We start from the raw sequence: 12,836 nt of genomic DNA, 5'->3' as shown, positions 1-12,836 counted from the left end.
TATGAGATTGATCATGTTCTTGTAATAGGAATCACGACTTGCATGTCGATGAGTATGACAACCGGCAGGAGCCATAGGAGTTGTCTTAATTTATTGTATGACCTGCGTGTCAATGAAAAACGCCATGTAATTACTTTACTTTATTGCTAACCGTTAGCCATAGTAGTAGAAGTAATAGTTGGCGAGACAACTTCATGAAGACACGATGATGGAGATCATGATGATGGAGATCATGGTGTCATGCCGGTGACGAAGGTGATCATGCCGCGCCTCGAAGATGGAGATCAAAGGCGCAAGATGATATTGGCCATATCATGTCACTTTATGATTTGCATGTGATGTTTGTCATGTTTACATCTTATTTGCTTAGAACGACGGTAGCATAAATAAGATGATCCCTCACTAAAATTTCAAGAGATGTGTTCCCCCTAACTGTGCACCGTTGCGAAGGTTCGTTGTTTCGAAGCACCACGTGATGATCGGGTGTGATAGATTCTAACGTTCGCATACAACGGGTGTAAGCCAGATTTACACATGCGAAACACTTAGGTTGACTTGACGAGCCTAGCATGTACAGACATGGCCTCGGAACACAAGAAACCGAAAGGTCGAACATGAGTCGTATAGTAGATACGATCAACTTGGAGATGTTCACCGATGATGACTAGTCCGTCTCACGTGATGATCGGACACGGCCTAGTTGACTCGGATCATGTATCACTTAGATGACTAGAGGGATGTCTATCTAAGTGGGAGTTCATTAAATAATCAGATGAACTTAATTGTCATGAACATAGTCAAAAGGTCTTTGCAAATTATGTCATAGCTTACGCTTTAGTTCTACTATTTAAGATATGTTCCTAGAGAAAATTTAGTTGAAAGTTGACAGTAGCAATTATGCGGACTGGGTCCGTATACTGAGGATTGTCCTCATTGCTGCACAGAAGGCTTATGTCCTTAATGCACCGCTCGGTGTGCTGAACCTCGAGCGTCGTCTGTAGATGTTGTGAAACATCTGACATACACGTTTTGATGACTACGTGATAGTTCAGTGCGTAATGCTAACGGTTTAAAATTGTGGCACCAAAGACGTTTTGAAACGTCGCAGAACATATGAGATGTTCCAATGACTGAAATTGGGATTTCAGACTAGTGCCCACGTCAAGAGGTATGAGAACTCTGACAAGTTTCTTAAGCCTACAAACTAAGGGAGAAAAGCTCAATCGTTGAGAATGTGCTCAGATTGTTTGAGTACTACAATCGCTTGAATCGAGTGGGAGTTAATCTCCCAGATGAGATAGTGATGGTTCTCCATAGTCACTGCCACCAAGCTATTAGAGCTTCGTGATGAACTATAACATATCAGGGATAGACATGATGATCCTTGAGCAACTCGCGATGTTTGACACCGCGAAAGTAGAAATCAAGTAGGAGCATCAATTGCTGATGGTTAGTAAAACCACTAGTTTCAAGAAGGGCAAGGGAAAGAAGGGATACTTCATGAAACGGCAAATCAGTTGCTGCTCTAGTGAAGAAACCCAAGGTTGAACCCAAACCCGAGACTAAGTGCTTCTGTAATGAGGGGAACGGTCACTGAAGCAGAACTACCCTAGATACTTGGTAGATGAGAAGGCAGTCAAGGTCAACAGAAGTATATTGGATATACATTATATTAATGTGTACTTTACTAATACTCCTAGTAGCACCAGGGTATTAGATACCGGTTCGGTTGCTAAGTGTTGGTAACTCGAAATAAAAGGCTACGGAATAATCGGAGACTAGCTAAAGGTGAGATGACGATATGTGTTGGAAGTGTTTCCAAGGTTGATGTGATCAAGCATCGCATGCTCCCTCTACCATCGAGATTGGTGTTAAACCTAAATAATTGTTATTTGGTGTTTGCGTTGAGCATAGACATGATTGGATTATGTTTATCGCAATATAGTTATTCATTTAAGGAGAATAATGGTTACTCTGTCTATTTGAATAATACCTTCAATGGTCTTGCACCTAAAATGAATGGTTTATTGAATCTCGATCGTAGTGATACACATGTTCATGCCAAAATAAGATAGTAATGATAGTACCACATACTTGTGGCACTGCCACTTGAGTCATATTGGTATAAAACGCATGAAGAAGCTCCATGTTGATGGATCTTTGGACTCACTCGTTTTTGAAAAGATTGAGACATGCGAACCATGTCTATTGGTAGATATGCATGAAGAAACTCCATACAGATGGATCGTTTGGACTCACTTGATTTTGAATCACTTGAGACATGCAAATCATACCACATGGGCAAGATGACTGAAAGGCCTCGTTTTCAGTGAGATGGAACAAGAGAGCAACTTGTTGGAAGTAATACATTTGATGTGTGCAGTCCAATGAGTGCTGAGGCACGCAGTGGATATCGTTATGTTCTTACTTCACAGATGATTTGAGTAGATGCTAAGAATATTTACTTGATGAAACACAAGTCTGAATTATTGAAAGGTTCAAGTAATTTCAGAGTGAAGTTGAAGATCGTCGTGACAAGAGGATAAAATGTCTATGATATGATCATAGAGATATCTGAGTTACGAGTTTGGCACACAATTAAGACATTGTGGAAATTGTTTCACAACTAATACCGCCTGGAACACCATAGTGTGATGGTGTGTCCGAACATCATAACTGCACCCTATTGGATATGGTGCATACCATGATGTCTCTTATCGAATTACCACTATCGTTTATGGGTTAGGCATTAGAGACAACCGCATTCACTTTAAATAGGGCACCACGCAATTCCGTTGAGACGACACCGTATGAACTATGGTTTAGAGAAACCTAAGCTGTCGTTTCTTAAAAGTTTGGGGCTGCGACGCTTATGTGAAAAAGTTTCAGGCTGATAAGCTCGAACCCAAAGCGGATAAATGCATCTTCATAGAATACCCAAAACAGTTGGGTATACCTCCTATTTCAGATCTGGAAGCAAAAGTGATTGTTTCTAGAAACGGGTCCTTTCTCGAGGAAAAGTTTCTCTCGAAAGAATTGAGTGGGAGGATGGTGGAGACTTGATGAGGTTATTGAACCGTCACTTCAACTAGTGTGTAGCAGGGCACAAGAAGTTGTTCCTGTGGCACCTACACCAATTGAAGTGGAAGCTTATGATAGTGATCATGAAACTTCGGATCAAGTCACTACCAAACCTCGTAGGACGACAAGGATGCGTACTACTTCAGAGTGGTACGTAATCCTGTCTTGGAAGTCATGTTGCTAGACAACAATGAACCTACGAGCTATGGAGAAACGATGGTGGGCCCAGATTCCGACGAATGGCTCGAGGCCATAAAATCCGAGAGAGGATCCATGTATAAAAACAAAGTATAGACTTTGGAAGAACTACTTGATGGTCGTAAGGCTGTTGGGTGCAGATGGATTTTAAAAGGAAGACGGACAATGATGGTAAGTGTCACCATTAAGAAAGCTCGACTTGTCGTTAAGATGTTTTCCGACAAGTTCAAGGAGTTGACTACGATGAGACTTTCTCACTCGTAGCGATGCTAAGAGTCTGTTGGAATTATATTAGCAGTTACTGCATTATTTATGAAATCTTGCAGATAGGATGTCAAAACATTGTTTCCTCGACGATTTTCTTGAGGAAAGGTTGTATGTGATACAACCAGAAGGTTTTGTCAATCCTGAAAGATGCTAACAAGTATGCAAAGCTCCAGCAATCCTTCTAAGGACTGGAGTAAGCATCTCGGAGTTGGAATGTACGCTTTGATGAGATGATCAAAGATTTTGGGTTTATACAAAGTTTATGAGAAACTTGTATTTCCAAAGAAGTGAGTGGGAGCACTATAGAATTTTTGATGAGTATATGTTGTTAACATATTGTTGATCAGAAATGATGTAGAATTTCTGGAAAGCATACAGGGTTATTTGAAAAGTGTTTTTCAATGGAAAACCTGGATTAAGCTACTTGAACATTGAGCATCAAGATCTATAAGGATAGATAAAAACGCTTAATAGTACTTTCAAATGAATACATACCGTGACAAGATTTTGAAGGAGTTCAAAATAGATCAGCAAAGAAGGAGTTCTTGGCTGTGTTACAAGGTGTGAGTATTGAGTAAGACTCAAGACTGACCACGGCAGAAGAGAGAGAAAGGACGAAGGTCGTCCCCTATGCTTTAGACGTAGGCTCTACAGTATGCTATGCTGTGCACCGCACCTGAAGCGTGCCTTGCCATGAATTAGTCAAGGGGTACAAGAATGATCCAGGAATGGATCACATGACAGCGGTCGAACTTATCCTTAGTAACTAGTGGACTAAGGAATTTTCTCGATTATGGAGGTGGTAAAAGAGTTCATCGTAAAGGGTTATGTCGATGCAAACTTTGACACTAATCCGGATGACTCTGAGTAGTAAACCGGATTCGTATAGTAGAGCAGTTATTTGGAATAGCTCCAAGTAGCGCGTGGTAGCTGCATCTACAAGATGACATAGAGATTTGTAAAGCACACACGGATCTGAAAGGTTCAGACCCGTTGACTAATAACCTCTCTCACAAGCGAGATATGAACAAACCCCATGGGTGTTGGATTCATTACAATCACATAGTGATGTGAACTAGATTATTGACTCTAGTGCAAGTGGGAGACTGTTGGAAATATGCCCTAGAGGCAATAATAAAATGGTTATTATTATATTTCCTTGTTCATGATAATTGTCTATTGTTCATGCTATAATTGTATTAACTGGAAACCGTAATACATGTGTGAATACATAGACCACAACATGTCCCTAGTAAGCCTCTAGTTGACTAGCTCGTTGATCAATAGATGGTTATGGTTTCCTGACCATGGACATTGGATGTCATTGATAACGGGATCACATCATTAGGAGAATGATGTGATGGACAAGACCCAATCCTAAGCATAGCACAAGATCGTGTAGTTCGTTTGCTAAGAGCTTTTCTAATGTCAAGTATCGTTTCCTTAGACCATGAGATTGTGCAACTCCCGGATACTGTAGGAATGCTTTGGGTGTACCAAACGTCACAACGTAACTGGGTGGCTATAAAGGTGCACTACAGGTATCTCCGAAAGTGTCTGTTGGGTTGGCACGAATCGAGACTGGGATTTGTCACTCCGTATGACGGAGAGGTATCTCTGGGCCCACTCGGTAATGCATCATCATAATGAGCTCAATGTGACTAATGAGTTAGCCACGGGATCATGCGTTACGGAACGAGTAAAGAGACTTGCCGGTAACGAGATTGAACGAGGTATTGGGATACCGACGATCGAATCTCGGGCAAGTAACATACCAATAGACAAAGGGAATTGTATACGGGATTGATTGAATCCCCGACATCGTGGTTCATCCGATGAGATCATCGTGGAACATGTGGGAGCCAATATGGGTATCCAGATCCCGCTATTGGTTATTGGCCGGAGAGGTGTCTCGGTCATGTCTGCATGGTTCTCGAACCCGTAGGGTCTACACACTTAAGGTTCGGTGACGCTAGAGTTGTTATGGGAAATAGTATGTGGTTACCGAAGGTTTTTCGGAGTCCCGGATGAGATCCCGGACATGACGAGGAGCTCCGGAATGGTCCGGAGGTGAAGATCGTTATATCGGACGAAGGGTATTGGAGTCCGGAATTGTTCCGGGGGTACCAGGCTATGGCCAGCATGTCCGAAAGGGGTTTCGGAGGCCCCAGCAAGCGTTGGGGGGCTTTATGGGCCAAGGGGAAGGGGCAAACCAGCCCACTAAGGGGCTGTTCGCCCCTCCCAACCCCTCTCATGTAACCAGGAGAGGTGGGGGCGCCACCCCTAGGGCAGCCGCCCCTCCCGGCTTGGGGGGCAAGTTTCCTAGGGGTGGGGGCGCCCAAACCCATCTAGGGTTTCCCCTGGCCGCCGCTTCCTCCTCTAGATCCGTCTAGAGGGGCCGGCCCCCTCTCCTCTTCCCCCTATATATAGTGAGGGGGTGGGAGGGCAGCCACACCCTTCCCTTGGCGCAGCCCCTTCCTCCTCATACATCTCCTCCTCCTCCGTAGTGCTTGGCGAAGCCCTGCCGGAGAACCACGAGCTCCATTGCCACCACGCCGTCGTGCTGCTGGAGTTCTCCCTCAACTTCTCCTCTCCCCTTGCTGGATCAAGAAGGAGGAGACGTCCCCGGGCTGTACGTGTGTTGAACGCGAAGGCGCCGTCCGTTCGGCGCTAGATCGGATCTTCCGCGATTTGAATCGCCGCAAGTACGACTCCATCAACCGCGTTCTTGTAACGCTTCCACTTAGCGATCTTCAAGGGTATGAAGATGCACTCCCTCTCTCTCATTGCTAGCATCTCCTAGATTGATCTTGGTGACACATAGGAAAATTTTGAATTATTGCTACGTTACCCAAGATTGAGATCTATTTTCGTTCAAGGTCTGGTTGACAGGAACAGAGCACACAGAGAGGGTCATGACAGAGATCACCCGACTGGCAGCAGAGTGCATGTTTCAGGTCCAGAATGCTTCAGCAGAGCCATCAGGGCTGCGGTGATTCCTCCCAACTTCAGGTTGGCAACTGGAGTCAGCAAGTTCACTGGTGAGTCCAAGCCTGACACTTGGCTTGAGGATTACCGAGTGGCTGTACAGATCGGTGGCGGCAATGATGAAGTGGCCATGAAGCACCTTCCTCTAATGTTGGAAGGCTCGGCCAGAGCATGGTTCACTCAGTTAGCACCTGACAGCATATACAGTTGGGAGGAACTCGCCCGAGTGTTTGTTAGAACTTTTGAGGGTACTTGCAAACGGCCGGCAGGGTTAACAGAATTGCAGTCCTGCGTGCAAAAACCGAATGAGACCCTGAGAGATTATATCCAGAGATGGATCACGTTGCACCATACAGTGGAGAATGTGTCAGATCACCAAGCAGTTTGTGCCTTCAAAGAAGGCGTTAAGTATCGAGAGTTGAATCTGAAATTCGGTCGGACAGGGGATATGTCCCTGACTCGGATGATGGAGATTGCCACCAAATATGCTAATGGCGAAGAGGAAGACCGACTCCGGAGTGGCAAGCACAAAACAGTCGCCCAGGAAACCGGAGGAGGGAATTCCAATCGGAAACAGAAGCGCAAAGCCGAGCCAGCTGCTCCTAGTGAGGCTTTAGTCGTGGCTCAAGGAAAGTTCAAGGGGAAGCCCAAAGGGCCCTGGAACCCCAAGAAAGTGAAAGATCAAGCCGGAAATGACGTGTTGGATTTGCCATGTCACATTCACATCAAGACGGATGAAGAGGGTAATCTTATTTATCCTAAACATACCACTCGACAACGTCGAGTTCTGATGCAGCAGTTCCGAGAAAAGCAACCCAGTGAGAAGGAAAAGGAATTGGACAAAGATGAGGGTAAGGAAGAAGATGATGATGGTTTTCCCAACGTCAATTCCACTCTGATGATTTTTGCTGATGTTGAGAGCAAAAGTCGACTGAAAGTTATCAACAGAGAAGTGAACATGGTTGCTCCGTCAACACCAAGTTATTTGAAGTGGTCCCAGACTGCCATCACATTCGACCAGTCTGACCATCCAACACGTATAGACACCCCTAGGAGGCAAGCGTTGGTGGTCGACCCAGTTGTTGAAGGCACTCTACTGACTAAAGTGCTGATGGATGGTGGTAGCGACCTGAATATCCTTTATGCTGAAACCTTGAAAGGAATGGGCATTCTGATGTCCAAGCTTAGTGAAAGTAATATGAGTTTCCATGGCCTTATACCTGGCAAGAAGGCTGAATCACTCGGCCAGATCGCCCTTGATGTGGTTTTTGGTGATTCCAAGAATTACCGTAAGGAAAAGTTGACATTTGAAGTAGTGGATTTCCAGAGTGCTTATCATGCTATTCTGGGCAGGCCTGCTTATGCATGTTTTATGGCTCGACCATGTTATGTGTACCTCAAATTAAAGATGCCTGGTCCTAGAGGAGTGATCGCCATCACTGGCAATCGGCAGAAAGCAGAAGAGTGCTTTCAGAAGGGCTCAAAAATCGCCGATGCACAAATGGCAGCAGTTGAAATGCAAGAATACCGCCGAGTGATTTGCTGCATTCCAAGAAGCCTACCACAGATTCTGCATTTCAGTCGTCCGGTGAAACCAAGCCGATTCATATTCACCCGACCGATCCTAATGCTGCTCCTACTCATATCTCAACATCACTCGACAGCAAATAGGAAGAAGCGCTCATCCAGTTCCTCCGTGAGAACTGGGACATCTTTGCATGGAAGCCCTCTGACATGCCGGGTGTACCCAGGGGACTGGCTGAGCATCGTTTGCGAGTCGACCCGAAAGTAAAACCAGTCAAGGAACATCTTCGATGGTCCGCCGTACAGAAGAGAAAATCAATTGGTGAGGAAGTGGCTCGGCTCCTGGCAGCTGAGTTCATCTGAGAGATTTACCACTCCGAGTGGCTCGCCAATGTTGTCATGGTCCCCAAGAAGGACGACTCACTTCGCATGTGCATTGACTTCAAGCATATCAACCAGGCCTGCCTGAAAGATCATTTTCCTCTCCCCGCATCGACCAAATCGTCGACTCGACTGCGGGGTGTGAGCGATTGTCTTTTCTGGATGCCTATTCCGGGTATCATCAGATCCGACTGTATGGACCCGATGAGATAAAACGGCTTTCGTCACTCCATTCGGATGCTTCTGTTATGTCACCATGCCATTCGGCCTGAAGAACGCCGGAGCCACATTCATGAGGATGATTCAGAAGTGTCTGCTCACTCAAATCAGTCGGAATGTGGAAGCATACATGGATGACATTGTGGTCAAGTCACGTAAGGGTTCTGACCTGCTGGCTGACCTTGCTGAAACCTTTGCCAACCTCAGAAGGTATGATATCAAGCTTAATCCATCAAAGTGCACATTCGGAGTTCCTGGCGAAAAGTTACTCGGCTTCCTCGTTTCCGAACGAGGGATCGATGCTAACCCAGAGAAAGTTGGTGCTATACTCCGGATGAAACGCCCTGTGCGTGTGCATGATGTCCAGAAGCTTATTGGTTGTTTGGCCGCCTTGAGTCGATTCATTTCTCGCCTCGGTGAAAAGGCATTGCCTCTTTACCGACTGATGAAGAAATCTGATAAGTTCGAGTGGACTCCTCAAGCTGATGCAGCGTTTGCAGAACTTAAAGCCCTGCTTTCCACCTAGCCGGTGCTCGCTGCCCCAATCAGCAAAGAGCCTTTACTGCTTTATATTGCAGCCACTGGACAAGTTGTCATTACAGTACTCACGGTCGAGCGGGAAGAAGAAGGAAAAGCCTATAAAGTTCAGCGCCCAGTATACTATGTTTCTAAAGTTCTGACTCCATCCAAGCAAAGATATCCACATTACCAGAAGCTTGTTTATGGGATTTACATGACCACGAAGAAGGTTGCACACTATTTCTCTGATCACTCCATTACAGTCGTCAGCGGCGCACCATTGTCAGAGATCCTGAACAACAGAGATGCAACTGGTCGAGTGGCAAAGTGGGCGATTGAACTCCTTCCCTTGGATATCAAGTTTGAGGCAAAGAAAGCTATCAAGTCCCAAGCAATAGCAGATTTCCTCGTCGAGTGGGTCGAACAGCAACTGCCGACTCAGATTCACTCGGAGCATTGGACCATGTTCTTCGATGGATCCAAGATGCTGAATGGTTCCGGTGCTGGGGTGGTATTAGTATCCCCCCGAGGTGACAAACTCAGCTATGTTCTCCAGATTCATTTTGACTCCTCCAACAACGAAGCTGAATATGAAGCACTTCTGTACGGGTTGCGTATGGCCATTTCACATGGCGTCCATCGCCTTATGGTCTACGGCGACTCGGATTTGGTGGTTAATCAAGTAATAGGAGTGGGACGTCAGAAGCCCAGCCATGACTGGCTATTGTAACGCAGTGAGAAAGTTAGAGAAGAAGTTTGAAGGGTTAGAGCTCCATCACATACCCCGACTGAAAAATCAAGCAGCTGATGATTTGGCAAAGATAGGTTCCAAAAGGGAGGCCATTCCCAGCAGTGTGTTTTTGGAGGAGTAAAATGCATTCGCGGTCACTCAACTTGTGTCGAAATCTCACTTTGGTCACTGTACTTAAGAATACGATCAATACGGTCATTATATACTACTTGAGGTGATCATATGGTCACTGTCTCGATGTATAGCTGCGTATTTTACTCTGTTGACTGGTCAAACACCCCAACACCCTCTCTTTTCCTTTATGCAGGCCCACCTGTCAGTGGGGGAAAAAAGAAATAAAACAATATGCGTCGCAGGGGAATAGAACCAGTGATCTCTCGCAGCACCGCCCAACCTGCTATCCAACTGACCGCAGGCTCGAGCTTTGGACAATTATTATGCTTGGTGGTGTCCCCACTGCGTGTGTGCAGGCATGCATGCATGCTGTCGTTCGTGGGCGGGACGGGGCTTCCTGCTTCTTCTGCATGCTACGTCTGTGTTCCCGACCCTTTCTTTCTCCATCCAGCAATTCTTGTACTCTGCCACGGGGCCATTTTTATACGACAATGCTATTATTACGTGCAAGTTCTACAAAAAGTCTTACGTACTAGTGTAGTTTGAGCCGGTTACTAACACGTTGTAGGCAGTTTTCCCCCTCTCACATTACGTAAGATTTTGGAAGGGTTGTAGTACGTTGGGAGGATTTCTGTATTTATACCTCTGCATATACATATATTACGTAACTATACATACATAGGAAATTTGTCGTCTTCTCCCATGGGCGCATCCCTCAGGGCACGCCGCTCCACTCCATGCCGCACGCCATCGCCACTTGCACTTCGACAAGCCCAACCACCATCACCGCATGCATTACGCACCTCCAGGCTGAGAGCAGGCATACTAGTATAGTATCCTCTCAGCTACCTTCCCTCCTTAACCATCTTCTTGAGCTCCACACGCATGCATATTCATGCATCCAACAGTGAGGAATGACGTGTTCTCGACCAGTGTGTAGGGCACAAGCAGTTGAGCCCGGTGTCTTCGCTTGAACATGGCCATGTTCCTATTCATCATCATGCACGCGCAGCCGCACATGCCTTAGCTCGACATCGTGGACACCATGATGAGCTCGACAACGGTTCACACGTCTAGGCTTTGCCCAGCATCGGCCTTGCCACCGGCGACGCGTAAAGGATACCATGATGGCGACGATGTCAAGGACGTGCACCACCAGGAGCAGGAGGATGCTGACGACGCTGAGTACATGCACCGCCAGAAGGATGGCAACGACGCCGAGGACATGCGCCGCCAGAAGGATGGCGACACCGACGTAGAACTGCGACAATACGACGTCGCGCCTCGACCTCTGTCGACTGTCATCTAAGTAGTCTGACGATCGATGGCTGGAAAAGTGTTGCGTGCATGAGTGTAAAGTGTGTTCTGTGCCAATTAAATATGCGTAGCACTACACGTGTTTGTCATGAAGTTGTGTGGGCGCAGTAGTTGGCGTACGTGGGCGTCAGCGGGAAGATTGTAGGCTCGATCCTCCTACGACATTGCATATTGTTTTTTGTCTCACTGACTGGTTGGACCCACATAGGTAGAGAGAGGGTGCTGTCATGTTCATGTTTGACCAGTCAACAAAGTAAAATACGAAGTTGTACGGTGAGACAGTGACCGTATAATCACCTCAAGTCGTATATAGTGACCGTATTCTTAAGTACAGTGACCAAAGTGAGCTTTTGGCACAAGTTCAATGACCTCAAATGCATTTTACTCTTTTTGGTGCATATTCATACACCTTCAGTTCAGGAAGATCCTTTCACTGAAGAGCCCCAACAACCAAAGAGTGCCACTGATCCGACTGAAGTCGAAGTCCCAGCCGTGGTCGACTTGATCATGGAGGTTTTGGTCATCACTCCCGACTGGACAGTGCCGTACATCGCGTACATTCTGAGGAAGGAGCTCCCAGAGGATGAAGAAGAGGCTCGACAGATCGTCCGTCGATCCAAAGCCTTTACTGTGATAAGAGGACAGCTGTTCAGAGAAAGTGTAACTGGAGTCAACCAGAAATGCATAACACCAGAAGAAGGTCAAGTGATCCTCAACGACATCCACTCGGGGACCTGTGGTCATCATGCGTCCTCTCGGACCATTGTGGCCAAAGCATACCGAGCGGGATTTTATTGGCCATGAGCAAATGAGATGGAAAAAGAAATAGTCGACATATGTGAAGGTTGCCAGCTTTACTCCAACATGTCTCACAAGCCTGCATCAACCCTGAAGACCATTGCACTCGTCTGGCCCTTTGCTGTTTGGGGATTGGATATGGTTGGACCTCTGAGGACCGGTAGGAGCGGCTTCACTCACGTGCTTGTGGTAGTCGACAAGTTCACCAAATGGATCGAAGCCAAGCCTATAAAAAATCTTGAAGCTAGTATTGCTGTCAGCTTCATCAGAGAGTTAACATTCAGATATGGTGTTCCGCACAACATCATCACTGACAATGGGTCCAACTTCGATTCTGATGAGTTCAGAGCCTTCTGCGCTTCCCAAGGCACTCGAGTCGACTATGCTTCAGTCGCCCACCCCCAGTCGAATGGACAAGCTGAAAGAGCAAACGGATTGATTCTCAAAGGACTGAAACCCCGACTGATGCGTGATCTCAAGCATGCAGCAGGCGCCTGGGTCAATGAACTTCCATCAGTGCTTTGGAGATTGAGGACAACTCCCAATCGGTCGACTGGCCGAACTCCATTCTTCTTGGTCTATGGAGATGAGGCTGTATTTCTGAGTGACTTGCTTCACAATGCACCCCGAGTCGAGCTTTTCTCAGAAGATGAAGCAGAACAGGCACGACAAGATGCAG

This window comes from Triticum aestivum, chromosome 1D (genome assembly GCF_018294505.1).
Source record: "Triticum aestivum cultivar Chinese Spring chromosome 1D, IWGSC CS RefSeq v2.1, whole genome shotgun sequence".
NCBI classification, from domain to species: Eukaryota; Viridiplantae; Streptophyta; class Magnoliopsida; order Poales; family Poaceae; genus Triticum; species Triticum aestivum.
The sequence above is the reverse complement of the archived record's forward strand: the minus strand, read 5'-3'. Positions refer to the sequence as shown.